This window comes from Lithobates pipiens, unplaced genomic scaffold (genome assembly GCF_037356315.1).
Source record: "Lithobates pipiens isolate NorthernLeopardFrog02 unplaced genomic scaffold, aLitPip1_a1.2 Scaffold_23, whole genome shotgun sequence".
Taxonomy (NCBI): domain Eukaryota; kingdom Metazoa; phylum Chordata; class Amphibia; order Anura; family Ranidae; genus Lithobates; species Lithobates pipiens.
The window spans coordinates 267,281,290-267,297,712 of NW_027507785.1; the positions used below are offsets into that span (position 1 = coordinate 267,281,290).

Genomic DNA, 16,423 nt, shown 5'->3' on the forward strand with positions numbered 1-16,423 from the left:
TGCATCATCATTCAAACCATCAGATTTTCCATTGATCACACCCATTTTAACGTGTACACAGAGTTTTTTGTAAGGTCTTCTCACATTGACACAATAGATGCACACAGTATCTTATCACTTTTACAGCTACTCACAAACTTTCTAGTCGTGACATATCACTTCTATATTATTGATCTTGTGTCCTGCTAAAATACTGGTGTCTTGTCTTCTTACATAATGTTTCACTCCTTAATCAAAACATTAATATTTCAGTAAACTGTAGGGAGCAAGAACAGAATTACAAAAGAGACTTTATTTCTCCCAACTGTTGTTCCCACACTTTATCAAAACATTAATATTTGTTGCTACAAAAAGGTATTTATATGCCATGTACAGGATTTTACACAACAGATGATACTGATTGAGCACAAGGGTTCGTGAAATGTCCTCTATTTGTTACCTGGAAATCTATCAGGCCATACCTTTGTATCAACAGGGGTTTGTTTTTTTGATGTAGGTATATTTATGTGTCCCCCACGGGAATTTCTGCAGTTTACAAGGCTGTCAGGACCTAGGTTCTTTGTCGACAAATTTTCTTTATCTGCACCCGGGTATTAGAATGGGACCATACTCCTATAGCAAAGGTAATTAAACTACGGACGTATCTACTTATTTTCCCTCAGCCTGGAGAAACAAACAAGAACACACAAGAGAGAACACCCGCAGTGCTCGACTGCCACCAGGACGCCCTGTGCGCGTCTTCCCAAAATGTGGATTAGTCACTAAGTCTGCCCATCCAGGATGGCCACAGATGGATCTATACGGGGAATACATGACCACTTATTTTCCCTCAACAAGGGTAAAGCAGATAGAACAGAAACTGATAAATATTCAACGATTCTCTATATTGTATGTATTCAAATCCCTTAGTCGTTAAATTCCTAATCAAATCTAACAAAATGTTAATAATAAAATAAAAATAAAAATCTTACCTTGTCCCGGGAGTGGTCTCTTGTGCTGATCCGGTAAGTCGCTGCCTGGGAAGCACTAGTTCAATGGACCGGCCTCTCTTTTAACGTCTAATTTGAGATGGAGGACTTACAATTTTGCAGTACGGTCAACGGTCACTGAATTGATCCAGTGCGTCTCAGGAATTTGGACTTAGGGCTCGAAAGGACCAAATTGTTACGGAAATAAATTACCGTCTAAGACCGTCCTTGAGGCAAGATAACATTTTATTTGCATATGCAAGAGAAATTTGTTGCATTACATGTTCAAGTAGGCATTCGTCATTTCTGGTTTAACATTACAGCGTATTCTTCTTTTATATGCCTCGGACACCCCCCTTTCCTGTTTACAGAAGTGTCCAGTCATATGTATTTTCAACTTTATTCTGAACAATGGCAGAAAAGGTGCAAATATCCATTACAGTCTTTCACATTCACAATTGTTATACAGGATACTGACTAGAAACTCCCTAAGCCTTTTGCAAACATCATGAGTTTCCAAATTATGCAAGTCTTAGCATTTTGTTATAACTAAGCTTATATCAAATATAACTATATTAATATCAAATAACCGTGTTCATAGATGACATAAAAAGTATAATTTCTCTGACAGCTAATCACAAGCAGTAAGACATTGCACTGATGTGCAGCTGCGCCAACTTCCTGGTGGGCTCAGCACGTGGACCATGCGAACATGCCTGAGCTCATCCCTAATGGTCAGTGTCTTGTGCAGGACCCATGCTGCTACTGGAGAGGGGAGGAGCCAGAAAGACTGGGTGGGACATCCGGCAACATCTTGGCTCTAAACATATAAGGGGAGGAATGCGGCTGGATAGACTTCTCCACAGGAAAGTATCAGAGGAGCTGGAGCATGACCGTTATGGCGGTAGGGGGGCCTTGTTTTCGTAATTATCTGCTGATTGTTAAGGTGAACTTCAGTAATTTTTTTCAACTTTCCATCTATTAAATCTTCTGCTCTTGTTGTTTTAACTTTTGATAGTAAAACACTTTTTTTTTTCTGCCAGTAAATACCTTTATACAGAACACTTCCTGTTCCTTGTCTGCTAAAAAGCCTAGGCTTATGGCATCATGCACAGCTCTCTCTCACTCTTGAGAGTTTACCAGGAAGGGAGGTGGGATGAGTCATAAGAGGGCCAATGAAAGCTGCAGAGCTGGCGGTGTGCCTCTGTAAATCCAGGAAGTGAACGGCAGCAGCTTCAGCTAACCACAGTTAAAATGGCCGCAGCCAGACTTGGTGTAGGGAGATTTCTGCAGCATATTTGGCAAGTACAGAATCATAGTATATATAAAATAATATGAAGGTGGTCGGAGGAAATCTTCAGAATGACAAATATGTTTTTATTACAAATTATGTGAGCAGACTGCAGTTCCTCTTTAATAATCAGTTATTCACTGGTTTCTAAGGATGCTGGCGCATGCCCACTCCTTAAAGCGGAGTTCCACCTGTGTTTTTTTAGTTAATAAAATCTCAGCAGCTACAAAAAGCATAGCTGCTGACTTTTAACCACTTAAGGACCGCCGTATTGCCATTGTACGTCATCACAATGGCACAGGCAGGCACAAGCACGTAGATGTACGTGCCTGCCTTCCAGTGAGTGGGGGGTCCGATCGGACCCCCTCCCGCTGGATACGGCGGTCCGGTTCGCTGCAGAAGCGATCCGTGATGAGGGGATGGCCGTTGGTTTCTGGCCACCCCCTCTGGATCGCTCCTGGCCAATGACGAACTTCCTCCCACTGTGTATTGTTTACACAGGAAGGAGGAAGTGATGTCATTCTCCTCTTTTTGACCGGACTACGAGGAGAAGACTAAAAGTAAATGTGCACCAACACTACACTGACATGTAGGTACACACAGGCACACAAACCCCCCCCGATCGCCCCCGCCCCCCTCCACCCCCAGTCACAGTGTCACTGATTGCATTGATCATTTCTTTACTGATCAATGCATTCAGTGTCAGTTGTAACAGTTAAAACTGTTAGGGCAGTTAGTGTTAGGTCCAGGGTAGCCCCCTATCACCCCCCAATAAAGATTTAACCCCCTGATTGCCCCTAGAGTTAACCCTTTCACCCCCTTTTGCCAGTGTCACTAAGCGATCATTTTTCTGATCGCTGCATCAGTGTCGCTACTGTCGCTAGGTAGCTAGTTATTTTTTTAGGTTCACCGCCAGGTTTTTATATCGCTAGGTACCCCGATATACTACCCAATAATGGTTTTAACCCCCTGATTGCCCCTAGTTAACCCTTTCACCCCCTTTTGCCAGTGTCACTAAGCGATCATTTTTCTGATCGCTGCATCAGTGTCGCTACTGTCGCTAGGTAGCTAGTTATTTTTTTAGGTTCACCGCCAGGTTTTTATATCGCTAGGTACCCCGATATACTACCCAATAATGGTTTTAACCCCCTGATTGCCCCTAGTTAACCCTTTCACCCCCTTTTGCCAGTGTCACTAAGCGATCATTTTTCTGATCGCTGCATCAGTGTCGCTAGGTAGCTAGTTTTTTTTTAGGTTCACTGCCAGGTTTTTATAGCGCTAGGTACCCCGATATACTACCCAATAATGGTTTTAACCCCCTGATTGCCCCTAGTTAACCCTTTCACCCACTTTTGCCAGTGTCACTAAGCGATCGTTTTTCTGATCGCTGCATTAGTGTCACTAGTGTCGTTAGGTAGCTAGTTATTTTTTTAGGTTCACCGCCAGGTTTTTATAGCGTTAGGTACCCCCATATACTACCCAATAATGGTTTTAACCCCCTGATTGCCCCTAGTTAACCCTTTCACCAGCGATCACAGTATAAGTGTCACTGGTGACGCTGGTTAGCCAGTTAGTTATTTAGGTTCCCCATCAGGTTTTTATATAGCGCCAGGGACCCCCATATACTACCTAATAAAAATTTGAACCCCCTGATTGCCCCTAGTTAACCCTTTCACCAGTGATCACCGTATAAGTGTTACGGGTGACTCTGGTTAGTTTGCTTTTTATAGCATCAGGGCACCCACCATTTATTACCCAATAAAGGTTTAACCCCCTGATCACCCGGCGGGTGATATCAATTAGGTTTTAGGGTCAGGGTCTGCGTCGCCCCAGGCAGCGCTAGTTAAGTGCCAGTACCACTAACACCCACACGCAAAGCATAAACCTTCCGTAGTGGTATAGAATCTGAACAGATCAATATCTGATCTGATCAGATCTATACTAGCGTCCCCAGCAGTTCAGGGTTCCAAAAAAACGCATTGTTAGCGGGATCAGCCCAGATACCTGCTGGCACCTGTGTTTTGCCCCTCTGCCCAGCCCACCCAAGTGCAGTATCGATCGATCACTGTCACTTACAAAACACTAAACACATAACTGCCTGATACTAAACACATAACTGGGAGTCAGGCCTGATCCCTGCGATCGCTAACAGTTTTTTTGGTAGCATTTTATATTTAAATCCGGAAGGCAGTGCTTGGTTTTCGGGGTCCTGTACGTGGCTAGGCTCCCAAAAAGTCCCCCACATGTGGTATCCCCGTACTCGGGAGAAGCAGCAGAATTTATTTTGGGGTGTAATTTGACTTATGCCCACAGCATGTGTGAACAATATATCATTTAGTGACAACTTTGTGCAAAAAAAAAAAAGTTTGTAATATTCCCGCAACTTGTGGCAAAATATAAAATATTCCATGGACTCAACATGCCTCTCAGTAAATAGCTTGGGGTGTCTACTTTCCAAAATGGGGTCATTTTGGGGGGTTTGTGCTATTTTGGCATTTTATGGCCTTCGAAACTGTGATAGGTAGTGAGGAGTGAAATCAAAAATTTGCACCCTTAGAAATCCTGAAGGTGGTGATTGGTTTTCGGGGTGCCGTGCGCGACTAGACTCCCAAAAAGTCCCACACATGTGGTATCCCCATACTCGGGAGAAGTAGCGGAATATATTTTGGGGTGCAATTCCACATATAACCATGGCATGTGTGAGCAATATATCATTTAGTGACAACTTTTTGTAAAAAAAAATTTTTTTTTAATTTTTTGTCATTATTCAATCCCTTGGGACAAAAAAAAAATATTCAGTGGTCTCAACATGGCCCTCAGCAAATAGCTTGGGGTGTCTACTTTCCAAAATGGGGTCATTTGGGGGGGGGGGGTTTGTACTGCCCTGCCATTTTAGCACCTCAAGAAATGAGATAGGCAGTCATAAATAAAAAGCTGTGTAAATTCCAGAAAATGTACTCTAGTTTGTAGACGCTATAACTTTTGCACAAACCAAAAAATATACGCTTATTGACATTTTTTTTACTAAAGACATGTGGCTGAATAAATTTTGCCCTCAATGTATGACTAAAATTTAGTTTATTCGATTTTTCTTATAACAAAAAGAAGAAAATATATTTTTTTTCAAAATTTTCCCTCTTTTTCCATTTATATCGCAAAAAATAAAAATCGCAGAGGCAATCAAAAGAAAGCTCTATTTGTGGGAAGAAAAGGACGCAAATTTCGTTTGGGTGCAATATTGCATGACCGCGCAATTACCAGTTAAAGCAGCGCAGTGCGAAATTGTAAAAAGACCTCTGGTCCTTAAGGTGTTTATTGGTCCGGGGCTGTAGTGGTTAATAAACTGACACCTGCCTCACGGTCCAGCGATGTGGCTGCCCGGAGGTTAGCTCCTCTCTCCCTCCTCTCCTCAGTGCCATCATGGTAACTGACAGCTATCAGCTTCACGGCCGGGCACGCACAGCACATGCGTGAGTCGCGCTGCACTCTCCTATTGGCCATCCAATCTTTTGGGACCTGAGTTGTGCCCTAGAAGATTGCTGGCAGGGAGCGACCGCCTAGGGCGAGAGAAGGAGTCGCCTAGGTGGCTGAAGATAGGAAGCAGGAAGTGGGACAGGAAGAACCACAAAAAAAGCGGTACACCCCCTAAAAATGACATGCCAAATGTGGCATGTCAGGGGGCGAGGAGTGCTTAAAGCAAGGAGTGCTTTTGGGTGGAACTCCGCTTCAACAACCAGCATCTTTTTGCCACGTGCCCTAAAATGCACTCTGGGTGCGTTTTTGGTACATTTTGAAAGATGTATTATTGGTACACGTTTGAAAGACAAAAGCAGTGCAGTAATGTGAAAAAACACATAGGATTTAATGGGGAATAATATTGATGCGCTTTCTAGTGCAGCAGTGTGAAAGGGCCCTCAAGCTTTGAACGCGTTCTGGGGATCCTTGGTGTGCTGGTGACATACTTAATAAAAATGTAATAATATGAAAAAAATGCAAGACAACGTAAGGCAATGCACTTCCATTTTTCAAATGTTTTCATGCATTTTTCATTAGATTTGCAAAAGCGGTTTCTAAGCATATGTTCCGTTTTGTTATTTAAATTTTTTTGGCTATAAATAGATGCTGAAACACAGCGATCTTTTGTTTGAACAATCGTGAGTGGAATTGGAGGATATTATCTGTGTTCCAGAGGATCTGTATATTGGGTGGACTCTGTAGCCAGCCCTGTAATGGGATTGGTGGAAAGTGAGCTGACAACAAACATTTCCCTAAAAAGGATCAGAGTTCATAGGCAGATTTCTGCTGTCCTGTGAGCAGACGGTGGAGCGAGATTTACCTTCCAGGATTACAAGATCAGTTCCTGTACATTGCTGAAGATTGCACAGGAAACACTGATATCATTCCTATTCACTCTCATAAATGAGGATTGCTAAAGGATCTGTACTGGAAACATCATTGCAAGCACTGGGTAAGTGGGCAGCTTTTTCAGGTCAATAATGACTTTTCTTTTGCAAAACTTGGAAATGTTTTTATACATAAAACAGATACTCTACGCCATAGATGTCAAACACAAAGCCTGCAGGCCGAATCCGGCCCTCCAGGCCATTTCATGTGGCCCTCGCACCTCTCCTGCAACTGCAGGAGACCTCCTGCCCTTCTCCAGACCCTTACTTTCTGCTTTCAAGCAATGCATCCAGCTTCTTCCCAGCAGCAGCATAAGGAAAGGAGGGTGCACTGTGATGTAAGGGAGGGTGGGGGACTCAACTTCTGATGGTGGGGTGGCTCTTGACATCTAATGTAGGGGAGGGGATGCGCAGAAAATCTAATCTTACAGATACAACTTGCCCTTTGGAGGGCAAACATAATGCTGATGCGGCCCACAATGAAATTGAGTTTGACACCCGTGCTCTATGCCAAGCGATGCACTAAAGGTAGCTATAGATGGATTGAAATTTGGGCGGTTCAGCAGGTCCTGGTCTAATTGCGAAAATAACTTTTTTTTTCTTTTGACCAAAAATACAGTAAGACCCTTTCAGACCTGCAGATCCGTATTTAGCCACCTGCTTGCTCAGCTGGGATTGCTCAGTTCATCCCCACTGAGCCGGCGGATGACATGTCCGTCTCTGCCCGTTTGAAAGGAGTCTATGGTTAATTTACAAAACAATATATTGCATATACGTTGTGTTGTATTTGAGCAGCGGAAATCAGAACATTATCAGAAACCTAATCATCATACAATTTATTAATATTATATATCATATACTGTGCATATCATGCAGTCTATTGCAGTTTACCAATTCTTAGCCATGTTGGCTGCATTCATTTTCTTTTTTTCTTTTTTTTGGGGGATTTTTTCCGACAGATTTTGGCTGAAACTTGTGTTGCTTACACACAGTCACATAAAGTTGTCAGAAAATCTGATCGTTCTGAACGAGGTGACATCAAACAAGTACGTCGGGACTATAAACGGGCCATTAGCCAATAGCTTTTGTCTCTTAGTTTATTCTGAGCATGCGTGGCACTTTGTCCGTCGGAATTGTCTACACACGATCGTAATTTCTGCAATCGGATTTTGTTGTCGGAAAATTTTAGATCCTCCTCTCAAACTTTGTGCAAAAAAGTCAGATGGAGCCCACACACGGTCGGATTGCACACACAGATCAGATCGCACATTTTCCGTCAGAAAATTGGACCGTGTGTATAGGGCAAAAGAGCGGCAAGGATGTGGAATTCCCTTCCATAGGTGGTGGTCTCAGTGGGGAGCATCGATAGTTTCAAGAAACTATTAGATAAGCACCCGAACGACCGTAACATACAGGGATATACAATGTAATACTGACATATAATAACACACATAGGTTGGACTTGTGTCTTTTTTCAACCTCACCTACTATGTAACTTTAGAAGGGAAATGGTTAAGCATCAGACCTAGAAGAAGCATTTACATTGACTTCTTGCCAGCTCTTTGTGTAATGTTGGCCATACACGGTTAGAAAAAAAAAAGTTTGCAATTTAAAAAATCTGTCGACCGTGCATACGAGAACGCCATCATTGTATCAATAGATGCCGCCCAATATTCAACATATTATCGATCGATAACAACATACAGTACATTTGTCCTCAATTGATTATATGATCAACGGAAATGATGTAACAAATATTCAACCTTTTGAGAATCCTCCCACTGAATCCCGTCAGATATCCTTGCCGTGTACGACACATCTGTCTTTGGAAGTGTTGTTATAGTGGTGTCGGCATAGTCATGGATTGTGGTCCAGCTATGGATGGAAGAGGGAAGAGGAAGCTAGCAATTGCTATGCTGGCAATAATGGCATTGGATAAGGAGGTAACAAAAAAGAAAAAAGCAAGATATTGGAGCAAGAATTGGCTTCTGAGGAGAAAAGAATTGTCCCATATGCCCTTGCTAAACAACTTGCGGGAAAGCTATTCTGACGACTACCCTAACTATCTCAGAATGTCCAAAGAAGCAGGGCTCAAGTCCTGCGGGAACGCATGGGAACAGAGTTCCTGTACTTTTTCCACAACAGGAACTCAGTTCCCGTTAGCAGCCATGTCCTGCAAGACTTTGAAGTATGCGAGCTGTTTGGCAGGTGCTACACCAGCAGCCGCCGACACAGCTCGCAATAGTAAGTGACCATTCAGGCATTGCCAGTAGGGGGCCCCATGACAGCTTCCGCTTCAATCTACCTGCCAATCACAGCTAGCTGACAGGTAGATCAGGTCTAGGTCTAGCTGACGGGTAGATCAGGTCTAGGTCTAGCTGACGGGTAGATCAGGTCTAGGTCTAGCTGATGGGTAGATCAGCTATTCTGCTCACAGGACATACAAGGAGATAGGTGAGCTGAGGGAGGAACATCAGTTTGGGGTGGTAAGCTGAGCACAATACCTGGCAAAGTTTAATGCCAGGAGGGAAGTTTATGTGGAAATATGTGAAGGGTTGGAATAGCAGCGAGTGTGTGTTGGAGCCCTGCAGAGTTTGCAGCCCCCCAAGCTAACATACATCTCCTTTGCAGGAACACATCACTATCTCCCCAAGCATCAAACAGATAATGTGCAGTTAATTTATGACCTTTCCATTTAACCCTGTGTTATCCAAACTCTGTTCAATGAAAAGTGTAAACTCATCACATAAACATTCAATATACAAAATAAAATTCCCCAATAAAGATCAGAACATGATGTTCACATTTGCATGAAAGCACAATTGAATGAATGCTGATTATTCAGAGAATTACCGTATTTATGTTTATTGAGGATTGTTTTTTTTTTATGTACTAACAGTTAAGCTTCATACACCCAATACGAAAATTGGATGAAAAATACCACTTTTGAAGTGTTCGTGCATATGAACGTATCACTTTTTTTTTTGGTGGGGGAGTGGATCTTTGGTGGGAGTTCCCACACTTTTTTCCCCAGGACTTGACCCCTGCAAAGAAGCTTTCAACATTCTACTTGAACAAGTTGGTCCTCATATACAGAAGACAGATTCCTTAATGAGGAAAGCAATCAGCCCAGAGCAGAGACTTATAGCAACCCTGCGCTTCTTAGCAACAGGAAGAACACTTGAAGAGCTTAAGTTCAAAACAGGGATATCAGTGCAGGCACTGGGCCGGATTATTCCAGAAACATGCAAGGCTATCACTAATGTCTTAAGAGAGTATTTGAAGGTAGGTTCATTTGTCAAAATTATTTTATTTTTTAATTGTAAACCTTGGTGCTGGTTCACACTACAATGACCAGAAAGTCGGGCAACTTCAGGGAATTCCTGGGTAATCTTCCTGTAATGTCGGATCCAAATCACATCAATTAAAGGGATTGTAAAGTGATTTTTTTTTTAAAATAACAAACATGTCATACTTACCTCCACTGTGCAGCTCGTTTTGCACAGAGTGGGCCCGAACCTGCTCTTCTGGGGTCCCTCGGCGGCTGTCTCGGCTTCCTCCCGCAGGTGCTTCTCACATTCATGCGAGCTCCCTCGCATGGTGAGAAGCATCTGCGGGTGGGCTCTCGTGATACAGCCGGCGGCTATAGCTGATCGTGGTATCACAGGGTCCCGCCCCCAGGCGCTCCGCGCCAGTGGATGTGATTCACAGCAGCGCAAGCCAATGGCTGCGCTGCTTTCCATCCAGCCAATCAGCGGCCAGGCTGAACGGTGGAAAGGATAACGGGGCGAGCGTGGGATTTTCGAGGGGTGAGGTAAGTAAAACGGGGGGCTGGGGGCACAGGCACTGTCAGATGTTTTTTCACCTTAATGCATAGAATGCATTAAGGTGAAAAAACATTTACCTTTACAACCCCTTTAAGATAGGGATCCAACTTGGAGGCAACTTTCATTGAAATCTATGGGTACAAGTTGCCTTGAAGTAGTACAGGAAACTTTTCTGAAGTCTGAGCCCACGTACACACGGTCGGAGTTGGTCGGGAAATATTTCCAACATGTTGGAAAATTGGGTCGGACGGAGATTTGGACGGAATCAGTACGATTCATACCACACACAATCGGATTATCCGACGACACGGTCCGATAAGACTCATTCCGACAGATTCTCCGACTGTGTGTACAAGGGCTGAGTGATTTCAGTAGTGTACATTAATGCCGTGTACACACGACCGAATTGTGTGGCGGACTTCGTCCGCCGGACCGCATTACGCCGGACAATTTGATCGTGTGTGGGCTCCAGCAGACTTTTTCATCGTAAAGTCTCAAATGACCGTGTTGAGCGCGGCTCCAGGTAGCTGGGCCTAGCGGAGGAAGTCAATGTCACCGCCGAAAGCGGCGAGATTGACACGTTGCTGGCCCCGTCACCTGGTATGGACTTAAAGAGGAAGCCCTACGCCGAAAAAACGGCGTGGGGGTCCCCCCTAGGTCCATATCAGACCCTTATGCGAGCACGCAACCTGGCCGGTCAGGAAAGGGGTGGGGACGGGCGAGCGCCCCCCCCCCCCCCCCTGAGCCGTACCAGGCCACGTGCCCTCAACATGGGGGGGTGCTTTGTCCCCATGTTGATGAGGACAAGTGCCTCTTCCCAACAACCCTGGCTGTTGGTTGTCGGGGTCTATGGGCAGGGGCTTATCGGAATCCGGGAGCCCCCTTTAATAAGGGGGCCCCTGGATATCGGCCCCCCACACTATGTGAATGAGTATGGGGTAGAAAATACCCCTACCCATTCACCTGTGAAAAAAATGTAAATAAAAGACAACACACAAGGGTTAAAAATAATTTATTGCACAGCTTCGGGGGTCTTCTTCCATCTTGGGGGGTCTTCTCGCCGGACTCCTCTGCTATCTTCTGCTCTTTTGCTAACTCTTTTACTAGCGGAGGAGCCCGGCTTTCTTCTTCGTCGCCACCGCCCGGGGATCTTTTTCCGACTTCGGGGGCCGCATGACCCCCCCTTCCCCAAAGCACACTCACTCGTCCCCACCCCCTTTCCTGACCAGCCGGGTAGCGTGCTCGGATAAAGGTCTGATATGGACCTGGGGGGGGGGACCCCCACGCCGTTTTTTCAGCGTAGGACTTCCCCTTTAAGTCCATACAAGGTGATGGGGCCAGCGATGTGTCAATTGACTTCCTTCGCTAGTCCTGGCTACCTGGAGCCGCGTTCAAAATGAACGGACTTTCCTCCAGGTGTGGGCAAGTCCGTTCATTTCAAAAGTATGGTGGATAGTCCGCTGGAAAAATCCCGTGTGTGGGCAGGTCCGCTCATTTGGACAGTCCGGCGGACTTTACGGCGGTTTGTCCGCCAGACTAAGTCCGCCGGATAGTCTGATAGTGTGTACGCGGCATAAGACAGCTTTCATTCACGTCAATGTAATTTCTTATGTCCAGCGACGTGGGGTGACTTGAGGTCTGACAAGTCGGATCCCAAGTCGCTGTAGTGTGAACCGGCACTTACAGAAAAGAGAACCTCAAATGGTTGTATAATGTTCATACTATAACGGACAAACAAGCAGACACAAAACTATAGGTTTGTGAAACTTGGATCCTGTGTCATGGAACTATTTTCTTGTTCTGGGACAGGAACAAGAAAATAGTTCCATGACACAGGATCCAAGTTTCACAAACCTATAGTTTTGTGTCTGCTTGTTTGTCCGTTATAGTATGAACAATATACAACCATTTGAGGTTCTCTTTTCTGTAAGTGCCGGTTCACACTACCTGTGAGTGGGAGGGCATGTTCACATTACATTGCCATGTGCGTGTTAACTCTGTCGGGCGCACGCGGGTGCGCACGCTAATGATGGTGGGCGCACGTGGGTGTGCGGAGGGGTTGGTGTGTGCGCGCGGGCACGCAGCATGACAGTTCTTGGTGCGAAAGGGGTTATTTAAAAGGGACCTGTCACTTTGCCTCCTTGCTGTCCGGTCTACAGCATTCCTGAGAGACCCCCTGTTTCTGTCCTGATTACTACCTGATACCTGTTACCCGGCTTGCCTCTGACGACCCCTTGCTGCCTGCCTGGCTTGTCTACAACTACGCCTTGCCTGCCGCCTTGCTGTTGTTCCTGCCGTCCAGCATCCTACCCGATCTGCTTGAAGGTCCGCTGAGTGTCCTGAACTACAAGACACCTTCCTCCCTTATCCTGTGTGAGTGTTCCTGCTGCTCCTGTTCCTTGCTGACCTCAGTTCCAGCCTACATCCAGTACCTCTCTGCTCCTTAGAGTCCGGACCAGCCCTTGCATCAGTGACCTGCTAGGCGCTTGTGCCCCTTCTGTGCTCCTGAACATCTGTCCGCTCTACCAGGAGTTCTTGAGCCAGAAGTAAACGAGTAGCCACTCCCAGCATCCGTGAGCTCAGCCACCAGGTACGGGACACCCTCTGCTGGATAATATTCTAAAGCCATACCCTATGCGGAACCTAACCCAAGAACAAAAAATGTATAATTACAGAGTCTCCAAAATCAGGTGAGTGGTGGAGAATGCCTTCGGCATAATGTCAAATAGGTTCCCGCATATTTCATACAGACATCAATTTGAGTTTGCCCAAGATTAATGCAATAGTGGAATGTTGTTGTGTGCTGCACAACTTCCTACGTCGGCAAACCGGCTACTACATGTCTTCATCTTCCACTGACAGAGAGGTTCTATTGACAGGAACCCTAATCTCTGGAGAGTGAAGATCTGGAAAACTTAGCACCTGAACTGCCCCTGTTTGCCAACAGCTTCAGCTCGCCAAAATAGGGAGAGCTACATGGATTATTATATATAGTACAGACCAAAAGTTTGGACACACTTTCTCATTCAAAGAGTTTTCTTTATTTTCATGACTATGAAAATTGTAGATTCACACTGAAGGCGTCATAACTATGAATTAACACATGTGAAATTATATACTGAACAAAAAAGTGTGAAACAACTGAAAATATGTCTTATATTCTAGGTTATTCAAAGTAGCCACCTTTTGCTTTGATTACTGCTCCGCACACTCTTGGCATTCTGTTGATGAGCTTCAAGAGGTAGTCACCTGAAATGGCTTTCCAACGGTCTTGAAGGAGTTCCAAGAGATGCTTAGCACTTGTTGGCCCTTTTGCCTTCACTCTGCATTCCAGCTCACCCCAAACCATCTCGATTGGGTTCAGGTCCGGTGACTGTGGAGGCCAGGTCATCTGGCGCAGCACCCCATCATTCTCCTTCTTGATCAAATAGCCCTTACACAGCCTGGAGGTGTGTTTGGAGTCATTGTCCTGTTGAAAAATAAATGATGGTCCAACTAAACACAAACCGGATGGAATAGCATGCCGCTGCAAGATGCTGTGGTAGCCATGCTGGTTCAGTATGCCTTCAATTTTGAATAAATCCCCAACAGTGTCACCAGCAAAGCACCCCCACACCATCACACCTCCTCCTCCATGCTTCACGGTGGGAACCAGGCATGTAGAGTCCATCCGTTCACCTCTTCTGCGTCGCACAAAGACATGGTGGTTGGAACCAAAGATCTCAAACTTGGACTCATCAGACCAAAGCACAGATTTCCGCTGGTCTAATGTCCATTCCTTGTGTTCTTTAGCCCAAACAAGTCTCTTCTGCTTGTTGCCTGTCCTCAGCAGTGGTTTCCTAGCAGCTATTTTACCATGAAGGCCTGATTCACACAGTCTCCTCTCAACAGTTGTTCTAGAGATGTGTCTGCTGCTAGAACTCTGTGTGGCATTGACCTGTTCTCTAATCTGAGCTGCTATTAACCTGCGATTTCTGAGGCTGGTGACTCGGATGAACTTATCGTCCGCAGCAGAGGTGACTCTTGGTCTTCCTTTCCTGGGGCGGTGTCCTCATGTGAGCCAGTTTCTTTGTAGCGCTTGATGGTTTTTTGCGACTGCACTTGGGGACACTTTCAAAGTTTTCCCAATTGTTCGGACTGACTGACCTTCATTTCTTAAAGTAATGATGGCCACTCGTTTTTCTTTACTTAGCTGCTTTTTTCTTTCCATAATACAAATTCTAACAGTCTATTCAGCAGGACTATCAGCTGTGTACTGTATTCACCTCCTGCACAACACAACTGATGGTCTCCCATCCCCATTTATAAGGCTTGAAATCCCACTTATTAAACCTGACAGGGCACACCTGTGAAGTGAAAACCATTTCAGGTGACTACCTCTTGAAGCTCATCAATAGAATGCCAAGAGTGTGCGGAGCAGTAATCAAAGCAAAAGGTGGCTACTTTGAAGACACTAGAACAGTAATGGCAAACCTTGGCACTCCAGATGTTTTTGAACTACATTTCCCATGATGCTCTTGCACTCTGCAGTGTAGTTGAGCATCATGGGAAATGTAGTTCCAAAACATCTGGAGTGCCAAGGTTCGCCATCACTACCCTAGAATATAAGACATATTTTCAATTGTTTCACACTTTTTTGTTAAGTATATAATTCCACGTGTTAATTCATAGTTTTGATGCCTTCAGTGTGAATCTACAATTTTCATAGTCATGAAAATAAAGAAAACTCTTTGAGGCCGGGTTCAGACCGCTGCGATGCGGGAACGCCACGAATCCGCGGCGTTTTCCCGCTTCGCATTACTCCCGCCGGCAGTTCACACTGCCCTACGCGGACGGCTGGGAGTGTCAATGATATGTTAATGACACCCCCAGATCCGTCCGCATATCGCAGTGCGATCTGCCGACTCGCACAGGAATCGGATCGCATGGTGTGAACCCCCATGCGATCCGATTCTGTTGCGGACCAAAAAAAGGGTCCCATGCGAGTTTGCTGCGGGAGCGATGCGAATTCAGCCATACTATCTGTATGGCTGAACTCGCGTCGCTACGGAGATCGGATGTGATTTGCGGTGCGAATCACATCCGGATCTCCCCCCGCAGCAGTGTGAACCCAGCCTGAATGAGAAAGTGTGTCCAAACTTTTGGTCTGTACTGTGTATATATATATATATATATATATATATATATTTTTTTTTTTTTGGGAAGTGGGGCTGTTTCATGGCAAAACATGTAAAGTGGCCTGTTTCCTACTTAATATTCTGCCAATTCATTTTAATTAGCATAAATGTTTTTGTGCACATTACACATGTGTATCCTTGCTAAAGATATAATTTAATAAACAGTTTGTGTATTATTTTATCTGTGCGTCAATGTTTTCTTCATGGTCAAATATTTCAAGTGATATGGGTGACCCATGGGAATTAGGGTCCAAGGAGCAGCAATTAGTACTTGGGGTCTCCAGACACAAGAGAAAACGTAGGCTCTCGAAATACCACAATCAAGGTACACTGACATCAGCTCCAGCAACAGATCTTTTTGAATCTTCTATTTTTTATTTCTTTTATATTCCTCCTTAAAGACAATGCAAAGATTTGCAATTTTGTAAGCTCTAACGAGCAGGGCTCTCCGATTCCCCCAAGTATTGAATTTAATTGTACTGTCTGCCCTAATGTTGTAAAGCACTGTGTAAACGGTCTACACTATATAAATCCTGTATAATAATAATCTTTCCTTTGACATCTAACCAGTGGCGGCTGGTGAAGTTTTAGGATGGGGGGGCGCAAGACCACGCCTCTCAGATTTAGCCCCTCCCACCTCTCACAAGCCACACCCCTTATCTAATCAACATCATATACCAGGCTGCACATTATACACAGGGCTCTACTAAAGCAGATGAATCATGCCTATCTTGTGTATAACCACATCAGGCACCTT

General features: G+C 44.8%; 1 protein-coding gene across 2 annotated transcripts in view; it reads left to right on the forward strand.

The window, feature by feature from the left end:
- The window catches only part of LOC143928328 (histo-blood group ABO system transferase 2-like), a 281,371-nt gene that overhangs the window by 25,190 nt on the left and 239,758 nt on the right, over positions 1–16,423 (forward strand). The window contains exon 1 of one of the 2 annotated variants that reach the window (XM_077453176.1): positions 6,563–6,727. The exons of the other annotated variant lie outside the window; for it this stretch is intronic. The gene's annotated coding sequence lies outside the window, so the exon portion shown is untranslated. Of the gene's footprint in view, positions 1–6,562; positions 6,728–16,423 lie in introns of those variants that run through there. 2 annotated transcript variants of the gene reach the window in all.